The sequence below is a fragment of the Archocentrus centrarchus genome, unplaced genomic scaffold (genome assembly GCF_007364275.1).
Source record: "Archocentrus centrarchus isolate MPI-CPG fArcCen1 unplaced genomic scaffold, fArcCen1 scaffold_66_ctg1, whole genome shotgun sequence".
NCBI classification, from domain to species: domain Eukaryota; kingdom Metazoa; phylum Chordata; class Actinopteri; order Cichliformes; family Cichlidae; genus Archocentrus; species Archocentrus centrarchus.
This window is the reverse complement of record NW_022060283.1, coordinates 305613-320695: the sequence shown is the minus strand read 5'-3', so window position 1 is coordinate 320695 and position 15083 is coordinate 305613.

The window sequence follows — 15083 nt, the reverse complement described above, 5'->3', positions numbered from 1 at the left end:
CTAGCAGACTGTGATGATAGTGATCTCCTCCAGTAGGTAACACCTGAAATTGTCAGCCTGGCGCAGCGCTGGATGATCAACCTCTAGCTAGAACCCTGTTATTGTTTGTGAGTACTTGTATTTTGTGATTTAATAAAGTAGAATCACTTTTATACAAGCTGGGGTTTTGAGATTCAATTAAAATGGCATTTGCTTTAGCATTCTCCATAATGGTGATAATGGCAAGCCACGTTTGAACCTAATCACCTCTTTACCCTGAGGAGATTTCATTGTGCTGGAAAAGGAGACTATCCACTTTTATATTCATTTCAGCTCAGTTCACATGTGTGAACGTTCAGGATTTAACACCATGACTTCTTCATCAGGAGCACTTTGGAAGTGAACCAGACTGGACACTGACTTGTCTGAATAAAGCTAGGTAACTGACAACAAACCAGAGGATTGTTGAACTTCAGGAACAAACTAAAGAAATTAGAAACTCTTAAACATCACACAGACATTTTCCCACATTAATTCAATTCAATTTCAATTCAATTTTATTTATATAGTGCCAAATTTGTTGGCTCAAGGCACTTCACAGTTTAATGTGATGGATATTTTGTTTGTGGTGTTTACAATTGTTTTAAATTAAGAAATTTAAGTATATTTAAGTTAAAGTACCCTCTGGCTCAGCTACTCGGTGTGTCTCTTTCTCTCTTAAACCCTGCTTAGAAACTTAGACTCTGGTCCTACAGCCATTTCAATATTCCGTAAACTTTAAGTGAATTATGTTTGTGTCTTACAGTAAATATTTGTATGTTCTATATCACGTTGTGCTGTGTCTGTTTAATTTTTTCTGTTGTGAAGATGATTAAGACTTGTTTGAGCAAAATATTTGATGCTCTTTTATTTTAAGTAATGAAATTTTACCTTTTTTCCTACAAGATAACTACTTGACATTAAAAAAAAAATCTGCCAACCATGTGTTAATAGCTTATTGTTACACTGTAGCCTGCAACACCAAATCAGCATTTTCTGTACAGATGTCTTGGAATGGGACCAGAAAGTTGTTGTTCTTTACAGCTATATGCTTTGTTCTACCTTCTGCACAAATTAATGCAATGCTGAGCAGATATCAATTAATAACCAATATTTCTGCAGCTTTGCTTGGATACATACAGTAGAATTTTTATAATTGAGGTCTTCATCTTTTAATTGGTTGTGAAACTAATATGCCATTTTTGCTTGCACACATTTCTGCTACAGTGGCAGTATGTCACAAATGCATGCCTTGCCAATTAAAACTTTTTGTTGTGCTTGAGAATGATCAATTAAGGTATGTCAGCCACAAAAAATATTGCAAAAAGAGGAGATTGCACTCACTGCACTGTCTTAATTTAATCCAGATTTTAGAATGGATTCAAGGCCAATGGAATTTATTGAAGACAAACAATAAATAATGCCAGATATATCTGCCAACTGTCTGCCTTAATATCTAAACATTCTCTCTATGAATATATTCTTTCCATATTCTAGATACAAAAAGCCACAGCAAGAGTACTAACAGGGACTAAAAAAATTTTCTCCCATATTAGCTTGTTTTTATGGGTTCCATGTTAAATCCAGACCTGAACTGAAAATTCTTCTAACATAAAAAGTCCCGTACGTCATATCTTAAAGAACACAGTACCATAATATCCCAACAGAGGACTTTGCTCTCAGACTGCAGGCTTAAGTACCCATTATACCCGCCATTGTCACCCTTGCATGTGGTGGCAAAGCGACGGCACATACACTGACGCGAGTCACTCTTCGGTGTTGTTTCAACTGGTGGTGCACTTATCAATTTTGCAGACTCACATGGGTGGTGCAGCTGTGTTAATACACTAGTGTAAAATCCTGTTGGTTACCACCACCTCAATGATATATCAGTATATGGACTCAGAAATTTCCAGAGGAACATGCTGCAATAGCTTGACAAGATTTTCTTTTTGATAAAGCTTATATGTAGGGCTAGATCAGGTGACCCTGAATTATCCCTACTATAGGCTCAGGGGATTTTCCATGATGCACTGAAAATTCTCTTTTACTCCCATCCCACCCCTTGTGTTTAAATCCCACAGATGCATGTTGGTAACTTTTGTCTACCCTTCTCATAGTTTATGTTAGGTCCTGTTTGCTCATAGGAATTTATCTGATCATTGGGATTCTCACTCTAATATTGTAGTTTGTTTTGTAGTCTCTGCACCTTATCTCTAGGATGAGGCCAGCTAGGCCTCAGTGTCAACTCTGACCGTCATAGTCAGATGTGAGCAGACAGTCGTCAGAGGAGTCGGTGTGCCGTATTGAGCAGCCTCAGTCATCGGAGTCTGTTGCTTGTCCAGCATCTTCTGAGTATCCTGCTTCTCCTATGTCCTAAGAGAAGCATGAGCTACTTGCATCACAAGAGCACCCTGATTGTCCCAAGAAAGAGTTGCCAGAATTCCAGTCACCATAGACTTCACTGGACCTCCTGAAGGTCTCCCTCGTCATCGGTCTTCCAAAGTCTTCTGCTCCACCGACACCAGCCACCGGCCATGCTATCAAAAGCTCTCCATCGCCATTGTCGGTATCCAACTGTCTCCCACCACTAGCCTAATGGCTGGCGACCTGAGGTGTTTCGTCTCCACTGCTACCCTCCCAGCCAGCCCCCTGACGTGCTTCACCTCCTCCACTGGTCTCCTGGTCGGCCCCCTGAACTGTTTTGCCTCCTCCACTGGCCTCCCAGCTGGCTCCCTGAAATGCTATGTTCCCTGCGCTAGTCCCATGGACAGGCAAACCCCAGACCCGTATATTGTGTTTAGAACTTTGTGGCTTTTTATTTTTTCCTCTTTGCGTTTATGGTTCGGGTTAGGTTAGACTCCTAGTTTTGTATTTCTGGCTCCAGCCCTGTCCTGTTTAAGTATTTTTCTATTTTGAAGAAAGCTCAGCATTTAAGCTGCCTTTTTCAGTTCACTTTCTGTCTCCTCAGTCGTGCATTTTGGGGCCATATCCTGCCATGGTTTTACAGCACACCTCTATTTTTGAGAAAACTGACACTTTTGGAAAAAAAACTTTAAATAGTTATTGATGTGTTTGAATAAGTGTTTTCTTTGTTCCCTGATTAGCAAAACTTTGAAAAACAATTTACTAAAAAAAATAAAAAATACACATTCTGATTGCTTAAGGTTAGAGTTAGGGGTAGGGTTGGGGTCATCACCAATGATGACTTGGTCCACAGAGGGTTAAAATAACTGATCTAGAGGTTGATGAGATGGGCCGCTGAGGTGGCCCCACTCGGATCCTCGTCACTGTCTGTCTCCAAATTTTATTTGCACTTTAGACATGGAGGGTTTTGGGGGGGCAGTGTGGGCAAGCGCTGACGACCAACAGTTGGCGCTTGTGGCATAACTGTCCCCTCAATTTTAACTGCACCCTATACACCTCATTCACTCACAAACATTAACACATAGACCTACAAGTTGGGGAGGAGGAGGGGTGGATGGGTCATCTTACACCCCGATTTCTTGCGTCTCGCCCGGGGTAGGGGTCGGGTGGTTCCTTGGGGACCGGGCTGGTGGCGTCCTGGGGTCGCTGTTGGCCCTGGGGTGGTTTCCACTTGCCCCGCCTTCAGAGGGTGGGTAGCTATGGATGAATGTGTGTCTTTGTGTATTTGTCACCGTGAATGTGTATGTATGGCATATCTGTGTGTGGGTAAGTATGTATGGGCATGTATGAGTATCTGTGTATAAATGTGTACACGGGTGTCTGGGTGTGTTTGTATGTATGGCTGGACCTGGGGCTGGGCCTTGTGCCTTGCCTCCTGGCCACTCCTTGCTGGTTGCCTCCTCCCCCCTACCCCCCTGGGATGGGGGTGCCTCGGGGTTCCTGGGTGGGGCTGGGTGTTCTGGCGTGGGTACTGGCCTGCCCCTCTTGGGGGTGCGGTGCGGGGCTGCGTTGGCTTCTTCGGCGTGGGGGGGGGCTCTGTGGAGGGTCGGGCGGTCCTTGGGTGCCGTGGGCCCGGGAGCCCTGCCGCCGGCCAGTGCAGGGGGCTGGCCGCTGGGGGGGGGCTGGCTTCTCATCGCCTTGGGTTCCCTGGAGCCCTCGCTCCTCGACTGGGGGGGCTCCGTCTGAGACCACCCTCTCCCGTCTGCTGGGGTAGGTGTGCGGTTGTCTTTGGACTGAGTGGCCGGGGGTCTTCCTGGCTCTTGGTGGGCTGCTGGTGGCCGGGGGTGCCGGGGGCTTTCCGTACCTGCCTCTGGCTTCTGATGGGTGGAGCTGCAGCGTTTTGCCCTCATTGGTAAGTACGTTCCATGACACAGACACAAACATGACACAGACACAAACGCCCACTCAATCACAACTCAACAAAATTGTTGGTGTGCGTAACATGCTTTGTTAGTTTTGTTTTTCACACACAAATTTATTTTTGCAAGTATTGATAGTATTTTTTTATATGTTAAAGTGATGAAGTATCTGATTAATAGACTTGTGCTCTTTCCCCTTTTTTTTTTTTTTTTTTTTTTTTTTTTTTTGCTCCCTTTCTCTCTCCCTTTTTCTTCTCTTTATTTTCCTCTTCTTCAGCCTGTCAGCTCTGGCTGTTACATAGTATGTGGAAAAATAACTCAGATAAATAAAATAAAGGGTTAAAACAACAACAAGAAGAGCCTATTGAGAACCTATAGAGCTCATCTTGAAATAGCAAATATGTTTGGCACAACAACGCATTCAGATCACAGTTCTGCTTGCAAGATCTACCAGACATGACAGGCTTAAAAAAAAAAAAAAAAAAAAAAAAAAAATAACTGATCTAGTACTTTTATAGCGCTTTTCTACTCAATTTGAGCACTCAAAGCGCATTATACTACATGCCTCATTCTCGCACTCACACACATATTCATACAAGCACTTTTTCTAAGCCTGCCTTTTAGCTAACATTCACACTCCGATGGATGCATCGGGGCAACTTAGGGTTCAGCATCTTGTCGAAGAATACTTTGACATGCAGACTGGAGGAGCCGGGAATCAAACCACTGACCTTCCGATTAGTAGCTGCCCGAAATACATAAAAAATTTATATGACATAAATAAATACAATATGTGTGATAAATCCACTATATACAACAATATAAAGCATCTTGAGATAATTGTTTTGAAGTTGTGCCGTATAAATAAAATTAAATACCCTACTCTCAAGGTCAGCTTACTTATTGTTTCCACAGTTTCAAACTGCATCTCAATTTTTCACTTAAAGGGTTGCCATGCCATTATTACTGATGATAATAATATTACCATCTCTTGGTACTCTTTGTTCGGGTATATATGTTCATTCAACATCCCTCACTCAATGTAAATGTCAGCTTTCCACCCTACAGTGACAAATTGCATTTTCTCGTCATCTGTCACACCACCTTCTGTTCTGGGTTGTACCAACATTAGTTCACACGGGTTGGGATCTTCTGTTTTAATTATGTTAAAGGAGGGGCGAATGACATTAGGCTACATCTAATTAACAGCACGTGTATTAGTAGCAGGGCACCATCAGAACTGTATCTAAATTAATTAGGTTTTGATTTAAGATATTAAATTCAAATTAATCATTGGGAAATGGAAATGATCCTTGACGTTGTTCCAGCTGTGAGGCTGGTTCTCCCATGTCTTAGCTGGATCGTACCACTTTACAGATGCTCTTGGGGTGGTCTGCTGAAGTGGTAAAAGAAATAGCTGAAATATTTTGGAGTTAAAGAGAGCCTCCTTGTAACGTACAAATAATTGTCAGAGTACGGGTTTACTGGTTTTCTTCTTTATGAGGATGTTATTTCTATTAGCAGCAGATTCTCAGCAGAAAGTGTCTTCATTCCATGGAAATAGAAGCTCCAGCTTTGTGTTGTTGGATGTCCTTGGCTGTAGAAATGTTGTCTTCCAAACATGTTCATCAAGTTAAATTCACTTGTAGTGGTACTTGAAAACCCACATAAGGAGACAGGCACAGAACATGCATGGCAACTGAGAACAGTTGGTGAAATTGCAGATTTCCACTTTGTTTCCTTGCTGATATGATTGATTTCATGAACAATAGTTTTAACTGGCAAGCATACCATGGATGAAGATTTGATTACAGCAATTCAAAATCTTCGATTCCTGTTCCTTCATTTGAGCTTAGAAGACTAAACTTGCAAATGGTTGCATCCAGTGTTGAACTGAAGTCATTTCTTACAGATTTTCTTGCTTGTGTTCATTAATACTAGCTAATTAGCACTCACAAGATAGCTATCATAACTTGTCAAAACAATGAAATTGTGTGAAAAGCAGCAAAGAAGCCTATGATTAGATGGTTTATTTTTCATAGCTGAACACTGTTTCTGCAGACTGCTTCATAATGGCAATCAGAGCCTCTCATGCCGGAGACAATCAGTCAAAACAGAGCAGAGCCGTCCAAACCCATAATCTGAACTGCTCTCTTTATGAACATGACAGGGATTAAGGGGTTGAACTGTTTTTGAACTTAAATATTGTGTAGAAATCTGACACACTTTACCAGTGCTGTTTATATGCAGTATGTACTGTACGTTAATTTAAAGGAAGCACCTCAACCCTGGACTCCTACAGTGAGAGGTTCATGTCATCATGCTGTGGAGATTTATTAACTCAGCTGTTTTGAAGAAAAAGTCAAGCTATTGTTGTAGACTTTGCGTCTATTCCACAAAAACTCCAACACTGGCCATAACACGAGAGCGATGTGACCTAGGATGTTCAAATCTACACTACTGATAGATCTACTAAAACTCTCAGACAAGTTAGACTCTTGGTGACCTTGACCTCAGGGTAAAGGTCAGAGGTCAAGTTTTCTGAAAATCTTGTGAACGCAATAACCCAAGAACGATGTGACACTAGGGTTTTCAAATTCACATGATAGATGCATACTGTTCAAGCTAGACCCATCGACCTTCATGCACTTGTTCACCACCACAAAGGCTAGATTTTGACCGAGGCCCATAACTATGTCATGCATTTTGAAAATGATAAGTAATGAGGGATCACTGATCATTAAATGGTTATTTTCTTCAATCAGTGATGAATAGTAAGATAGTAGTTTTATGGAGGGCTTTTTTAAATAGAGTAACAAGCTATTTTTCCAGGCTAAATGAAAATCTTCTAAATTAGTGAGACGCGATTTTGTCTCCAGCTTTCGGGTTATCTGCTTTAAGCTGCGTGTTTGTGAGTTATACCAGGGAGTCAAGCACTTCTTTCTTTTTCAGAGGAGCCACAGTATCTAGATTTGTACACAGTGAAGATGTAAAACTACTGATGAGATAATTGACCTCTGTGGGAGCAGAGATTAGGTAGCTGCCCTGCACTGTGTTGGCACATGGCACCAAAAAAGACAATAATGGAGGAATTATATCCTTAAACTTAGTTACAGCAATTTCAGAAAGTCATCTACTGTAATGATATTTATTCACCACTGTGCTGTGTAATCCATTATTGTAAATGTTATTAAGAAATGATCAGACAGAGGAGGATTTTCAGGGAATACTGTTAAGTCTTCAGTTTCTATGCCATGTGTCAGATTAGCAGATTGAATGGTAAACTGCTTCTAGTGTTCATCAAGTCCTCATGGCGCTGTGAGTAAGAGACACCAGGAACAGCAACTTCAGGCCTCAACTGGGGGTCTTCATTTTCTATGCCATATGTCAGGACAAGATCCAGAGTATGATTAAAGTGGTGGGTCTGAACTGAGTAATTTAATACTCTGAACTGAGTATTAAATATGTTGATCAGTTCTTGAATCATTTACTAGCAGGAACTCAGAAGGAATTAGAAACCTGATGTTTAATAATTTACATTTAGCTGTTTACTCTTTGGTGCAGTTGAGGATGCTATATTGTTCTTTCTTTGTGAATTAATATGATTAAATCACGGAAGCAGGTCTCTATGGGGATGGAGGAGAGAAGCTTCCTGGTCTCAACCCTGCATAATCATGTTTTGGGGGTTTAATAACTTTGGCCATATTTCCAGAAATGAGAACTGCTCCATCCAGGTTTTCCCCAGAAACTTTCCCAATTATCTATAAAGCCCACATCATTTTTTAGATTCCACTCAGACAGACAGCAAGTTAAAGAAAACATGCTGCTAAACATGTCATTCCTGGTCCAACTGGGGAGGGGCCTGGAGAAAACTACAGAGACCAACAATGTTTTAGCAAAATTACACACCGATTCAATCTTAACTTTAGTGACATCTGATTGACATAACCAGGTGTCATTATGGCTGATGTGAATTATTATTTTACCAAGTTTAGCCATAGCCAGCAGTTTCAGATTTCATCTGTGTCACCTGCTCTAACCCCTAGAAGACAATCAGCTATGGTTTCTGGTGTCGCTACTTTCATATTTCTCAAGAGTCCCTGATAACCAGTTTGTTCCTTAAATTTACCTGCACATGTTTATTTTTATGCCAATTTGGTTTTAGCTTTGTGTTGCTTCTCTGTTGGTCATTGGTACTGTTTGTAGTTTCACAAATAGCAACTTTTCTGCTTAAACATGCATGGCCAATGAATTTTCAACGTAGTAAACAACATACATCACTGACTGGGTCCATCCTTCCTCCATTGTGAACCACCTTCTCCTGAAGTTTGCAGCTGTGATACATGTAAGTGGACCTTGATTTAAAGATTTTTTACTTAGCTAAGAGGAGGTTTGTGCTCATGCAGAAATATCATTATGATACACAGACACATTTATTATGGAAAATCAAGTTTATATCAAGGAGAATTGGTGGACATTGCAGTAATGTGATGTTTTAATCTCATACAGAGCTTTAGGAAACACAGTATACATCACCGGAAAAAACACAGGCTGTACTTGAGGCTCACCATAGAGCCAAAAAGCTCCATCCATCTTTTATTTGGTGACACCTTCACCAAATAAAATGGGTAATGACAAGAAATGCATTGCACTAACTTCAGAACCATGACGGCTGCTGTAGAGTAAGTTTAGTGTTATAGATGTGATGTCTTACTTCATCTTCTCAAATGAAGTATCAGGACACATCTTGCACCACTGGAAGGCAAATCATTTTGACATAATCTGCAGTATGAAACATAATATGAAGGGCCCACTCACAGCACTTTAATGATGGAGGCTACCAGTGGAGTGATTATCATGCCCCCAGCCCTGTTGAATAACCTCTGCTGTGATGCTGAATGTGTCTTGATTGGACAGTGTTATGCCACTTGTGGTCCTTGTTTGGGGATATAAGGTAAATGCTCTGTAGCAGACAAGAAGGGAAGGATGCTAAATAAATCTTACTTTCTTAACCTCTCTTCTAACTGGCTGCTGGTCCCTGTGCAATCATTAGCTGCCTCCCGAGGGGAAGGTGAGTTAGCAGAAGCAAACTCTCTCTAATGAGCTAAGCTCTTCCCCTCTCTACCTCTCCTCAAATACCCGCGTGCCTATTTCCCTCTGAGGACCCAGGGGTGGTCGGATGGTCCTGGGAGGGGGTCCACAGCACACCTGTTCTCCCACTCACACCCCCACCCCACTGTTCTGTAATCAATGCATTTGTGTACTTGATGATGAAGGGGATATTCATCCTCAACCACCACCTCTAATATATATTTTATCCATTTTTCTTGGGATTCAAACCATGCCAGTATTGATGATATGTTGGATATTTGCTCTTGCGTTGTTTCTTAAATATGTGTTATTTATTAATGCATGTCAATAAAAATTGCTGTATGAGGTCAAATGAAATAAAGCTGGCAAGGGGCACAAAGCACAAAAGGCCACCTGGCTCCAACCAGTCCCTCCCTTTCTGTTCCCAGGACAACTCTTCCCTCCTGTTAATTAGGGCATTTTTTTTTTTTTTTACATAATGAACTTCAGGGTCAGTGATGACAAGCAGCATCTTGGGAGTGGGTGGGGTGAAGAGAGACGTATGCATTGGTGACTTGTGGCTAAACAAAACATACTACCTGCTGCCTCGTGGCATCAAATTCCCAGAAACCTTTGGGACGACACGTGTTTTGGCGTGGGCTGGGAGATGGGGAGTCCTGACGGGTGCAAGTAGTGCTTGTCCTTCCACCCCTGAGGAAGAAATATGGCTCAAGACCAAAGTTAAGGCCTGTGTAATTAGTCCAGTGAAGGCTGTGATAACAAATAAACACAAAGGAGGTCTGTGGAGCTCTCCTGGGTGGTAACGCTGAAACAGATTGAATGGTAAACTGCTTCTAGTGTTCATCAAGTCCTCATGGTGCTGTGAGTAAGAGAGTCCAAGAACAGCAACTTCAGGCCTCACCTGGGGGTTTATCTTCAAATCCATCTGTTCATTTCACCTCCTTTACTCTGTAAATAACACCTCAGTCATCAAAGCTATAAATGAGTGGATCTGTATACAAGAGCTGAAGTAAGCTGCAATCAACTTACATACATGACTAGTGTATTTACACTTTTCAAACTAGCTGTATACAAGACAATCAAAGAATGATTTTCAAAATATGTTTAACTACTACTTTAAGGCAACTTTGAATATTAATCCTCTGAGGTACAAGTACTTTAATGTAACCCCTAGCTAAATGCTAATAATGTTCTGACAATCAAGAAACTAAAAAAACAATGACACATGTCTACTAAACTTTCATTTTGAACCTTGTCATCAGTTTTTGTTGTTACTTTATAAATTGCACATTATATTTTGTATTGGCTGCTAACACAAGATTCCATTCTTCTGACTGTGGTGTATATATAACATTTCAGCTTCAACTACTGGTTAGTACTTGAAGCGTAGTTTTTATAGGTCTAATAACAGAACTGTGGAACTAAAATCATGTGAGGGATTTTGTTTGAACACTAGCATCTTGTTTCTGAAATCACATTTAACACATGCCTAAAATGCAGCCTATCCCTGAGACTAAGGGCTAAGTGACCTGGTGGATGTTACAAGGATATTGTTATAAGGATATTGATAGGTTTTCCTCCAGCTTTCCAATAAAGTCATAATTTGAGTGTTTGCAGTGTGTGTATTGCAGTAAACAAACAAAGTAGACTTTCTTCATCGTGTTCATTGATGCTGTGTTTGGAAGTGTACGCAATGCAGTTATATTAAAAACAAAAGGCTTGACATGATAATGTACTGATAAATGACCATTGAGAGCTGCACCCTGCTGGCTTCCCTTCAGCTGTTAGGCTGCATGGTGTTGAGGTGGTCGGCAAGCATCACATCCTATAAAAGGGCAACTGCTTACCAGTCAGACGTCCATCAAGGCTGCGCCCCAGTGGGCCAGCATGAGGCCATAATCCCTGGAAGTGCCCCTATGGTTATTGCCCTACCTCCTTTATTGCCTCCATCCTTTCCTTTACACCTCCCTTCCCTCCATGCTGTTGTTTTCCTCCTCTTCTCCCCAGGTAGGGGGTGTTTGGACCACGCAGCGTGACCTGGCTGCCAGGGGAGGGATCCAGGGAGGGGCTCCGGGGCCACAGGTGAGGCCTGAGCTCAATCTACCCCCCTCTAGCCGGCTTCTCCCTCCACCTCCCCTGGGTGCCAACTTCACTAAGGCCCCTCCTCCCTCTGTGCCCAGCAGGCCAATCAAGCCATTTCTGTGTGCCATGCAACCTGGGGACCAGGGGGACAGAGGAAGGGAGGAGGGTAATCGTGGTACAGGCAGGTCGAGGCCCCATGTGAACCTCCTGTCCCTCTGAAACCCTCCCAGGATCTGTGTCGCCATCGCCACCGTGTTTAATTACGTCGCTCATCTTCATTAATTCATGGGGCTTCTTTATTCCCTGCAGGCCGGAGCCAGTGAGGGAGGAGGGAAGAGAGGGGATGGAGAAAGAGGTAGAGGGAGAGACACCAATAACAACAACAATGACATCAGGTACAACAAAAACAACAACCTTTGCAGCTAGAGCTTAGTGTTGGTGACCCTGGTGTCCCTCAGGGAACTCTTCTAGGACCTCCAGAACAGGAGCCTTTTGCCAGTTTGGGCCAACAGGGCTCTAGGGTCAGTTTGGACAAAGCAGGTCCTCTAAGCTCTGGAGACAGAGGAAAAACAAATCTCTAAAGTCTGGCTAAAATACACCTCTGAGACAAAATGCTAAACAGGCTCTATTGATTTGAGGCACTAAAGGCCATTCCCTGGACAAAGTGACCATAATGACATTAGAGATTAGATGCTCAGATACTGTTCACAAGGGACTGGGAGCAAAGGGTAGTATATGTTTATTTCATGGTCCACGGGATCAGCTCTGTCAGTGTGTGGTTGTGTGTTTAAAGGCTGGAGTTACAAAATGTTTCCAGTTGATGTATATATATATATATATATATATATATATATATATATATATATATATATATATATATATATATATATATATATATATATATAATGCAAATAATATGTAAACAACCTAAAACTGATCTATGACTTACATTTAATCTTACTCCTCCAGGAGTATAAAAAAAAGTCTTGAATTAAAATCTATAAATAATATTAGAATTACAGTATAAACTGTACAAGAACATGGACACAGCTGTTAATGGTCACCTGAGCCATGTTATTGGTAAACATATACTTTGAATCTATGGTTTTAAACCCTAATAAATATGACATGATGTTAATTTTGTATGGCCTCCAACAGAAATGACTATAAAGCCCACCTTGTGAATGACATGTTGATACCATATGAGCGTGAAATTTCTGTGTTAGTTTTAAAACAACAAGATAAAGATGGCAAAAACTGTCATGACCCTCTGTTCCTCCTGGGCTGATCCACCCTTTTTTCTTTTTTTTTCTTGTCCTCTCAGCTCTCTCTCTCCTCTCTGTCATGTGTGTTTAAATCACCTTGTGTTTCAGGGGCAGGTCTAACCTGTGGTCACCACCTTAGTTACTAACCTGGTGGCCATCAACTAATTATGGCAGCCTTATTTAGTTGAGGAGGAGCCCTTCAGTCAATGCCGTGTCATTTCACCAAACTACCTTATGGTTGTCTGCCCTTCAATAACTTTTGCTTCTTTTTGTGTTTGCTTGCCCTCATCACCTGTTGTCCTCTGCACAGGAAACCCTGAGAGAGCCGAGGGGAGTACGGAGAAGAAGTGTTTTTTGTTACAGGAGGAATTTTCATTTGGAGTGTGGCCCCAGCCCGCACCCAAAGCTATTCTAGTGGAACTGGACTAATTCTTGACATTTTAGCCAGCCTATGTGTAAATAAACCTGTGAACTTTCTCCTTAGTCTGCACCTGAGTTTCTCCCTCACCACTAACCATGACAAAAAAGCTTAGCTTAAGCTTCAAAGACAGGACTTCACTAAGCAATGGGTGGCATCACACTGACTATGTTCATCTTTTATATGCGGTCTTTCTTAAAATGTGTTCAGTGGAAGTTTTTAGTGACAACTGCACCATTAAACCTGGCGTTCAATGTTTTTCTCAGTCCGGGACCACCAATTAGTGCATTTTGTCAAAGCTGCTGGTGCGTCTCAGTTATACACAATTTGTATCTTGGCAGGAGTGTGTGACACGCTAGGTTATGACATTGATGAGATGGGGTTATTACTCCAAACCATTAATTTTTCAGTGCAGAGTGTTGCTGTTGTAAAGGAACACATTTCAAACCAGGCTGCAATCCTTTCATAATAAATAAGTGAAAAATGAAACTAAATACAGAGGCCCAAACAGGACATGAACTATGCTCTCCTTGCTTGTAAACCTAAGGCCATAATAAATCTAATGTGGCCATTATCTCTCAGCGGCTAACATTGCCACGGCTGGTGCATCAAGGCTCAGATGCCAAAACAAACACATCTTGTGCAAAAGGGATGAGACATCTGACAAAAGAGGAGAGGAATAGTAATCATCACTATGCCTTTTTTTGACAGACCCTTCACAGTAAAAAGTTATTGTACATGATGACAGAAGTAGAAGCAACCTTTCATAATAAAGAATGCCAGCAGGTAAATACCTAGCTAAGCTCTGGAGACAGGGGGAAATCAAATCTCTATAGTTTGCACCTCTGAGACAAAAGCATGTTTAAATTGGACAAATAAACTGAGCCTATGATAAACTGTTTTTATGTGAACTTGGGAAAAGAACAACTGAGTTTGCTTACGTTGTTAAAATTGAGGACAATTTAATAGATGAGATTAAACCTACAATTACTGCATGTTTAGCCATTAAAAACGTTTTCACATTAATTTTCATTCTTTTTTTTTTTCTTTTAAATAAACCTCTCCTGTCCTGGAAGCTTTAGCAAACAGAATCATGGTCTGAATGCTCTGTTGTGCCAAACACATTTGACATAGTTTTCTTTTCTTTATCTTATTATTCAAATTAGTAGCAATGTAGTTATATAATGCCAGAGCTGACAGGCAGAGAAGGACAGGCTAGAAAAAGAGACATAAAGAGAGAGGGAAAAATGAGGAAGGAGAGCAGGGAAAAAAAAGTAAAAACAGAGGACAAAGCACAAGTATAAATACAAAGGGTTGCCAACTGCTGCATCTCTAACAAAACATACAAAAAAAAGAAAGATAACAGGGATACACAAGAAAATATATGATCTCGCTGTGTTGTGTGTGTGTGTGTGTGTGTGTGTGTGTGTGTGTGTGTGTGTGTGTGTGTGTGTGTGTGTGTGTAACACACTTGATGAGGGTAAGAAGCTGGAACAATGCCCCCCCAGAGTCAGAAGCAGACAGGGAAAGGCCCAGGAGACCCGGGCCTTCCGCAGCACCCAAGGAGTACTGAAGACCCAAGGCCACACATCCCATTGACAACCACGTGCCACCCCCTCAGAAGGAAGAGGGAGGCCCCAGATGGAGCCCCTGCAGCAAAAGGGCAAGAGCCCCAGAGAACCAGAGGCAACAGGCAGCTGACCCTGCCAGAGGCCAGTCATCCCTGCATGAGCCAAGGATGAGGGCCCCAGGCCCAGTCTAATGGCAAGTAGCATCATAACCTCCTAGACTTAACAGTTCACTGTATATTATATATTAATAAAATATGAATGATTGGTTTAACTGGCTATACAGAGTATTTCTGTTGCCGATTAGCAAGGGCAGCGATGTTTAATTGCCTAAAACTATAAACATCTCTATTTT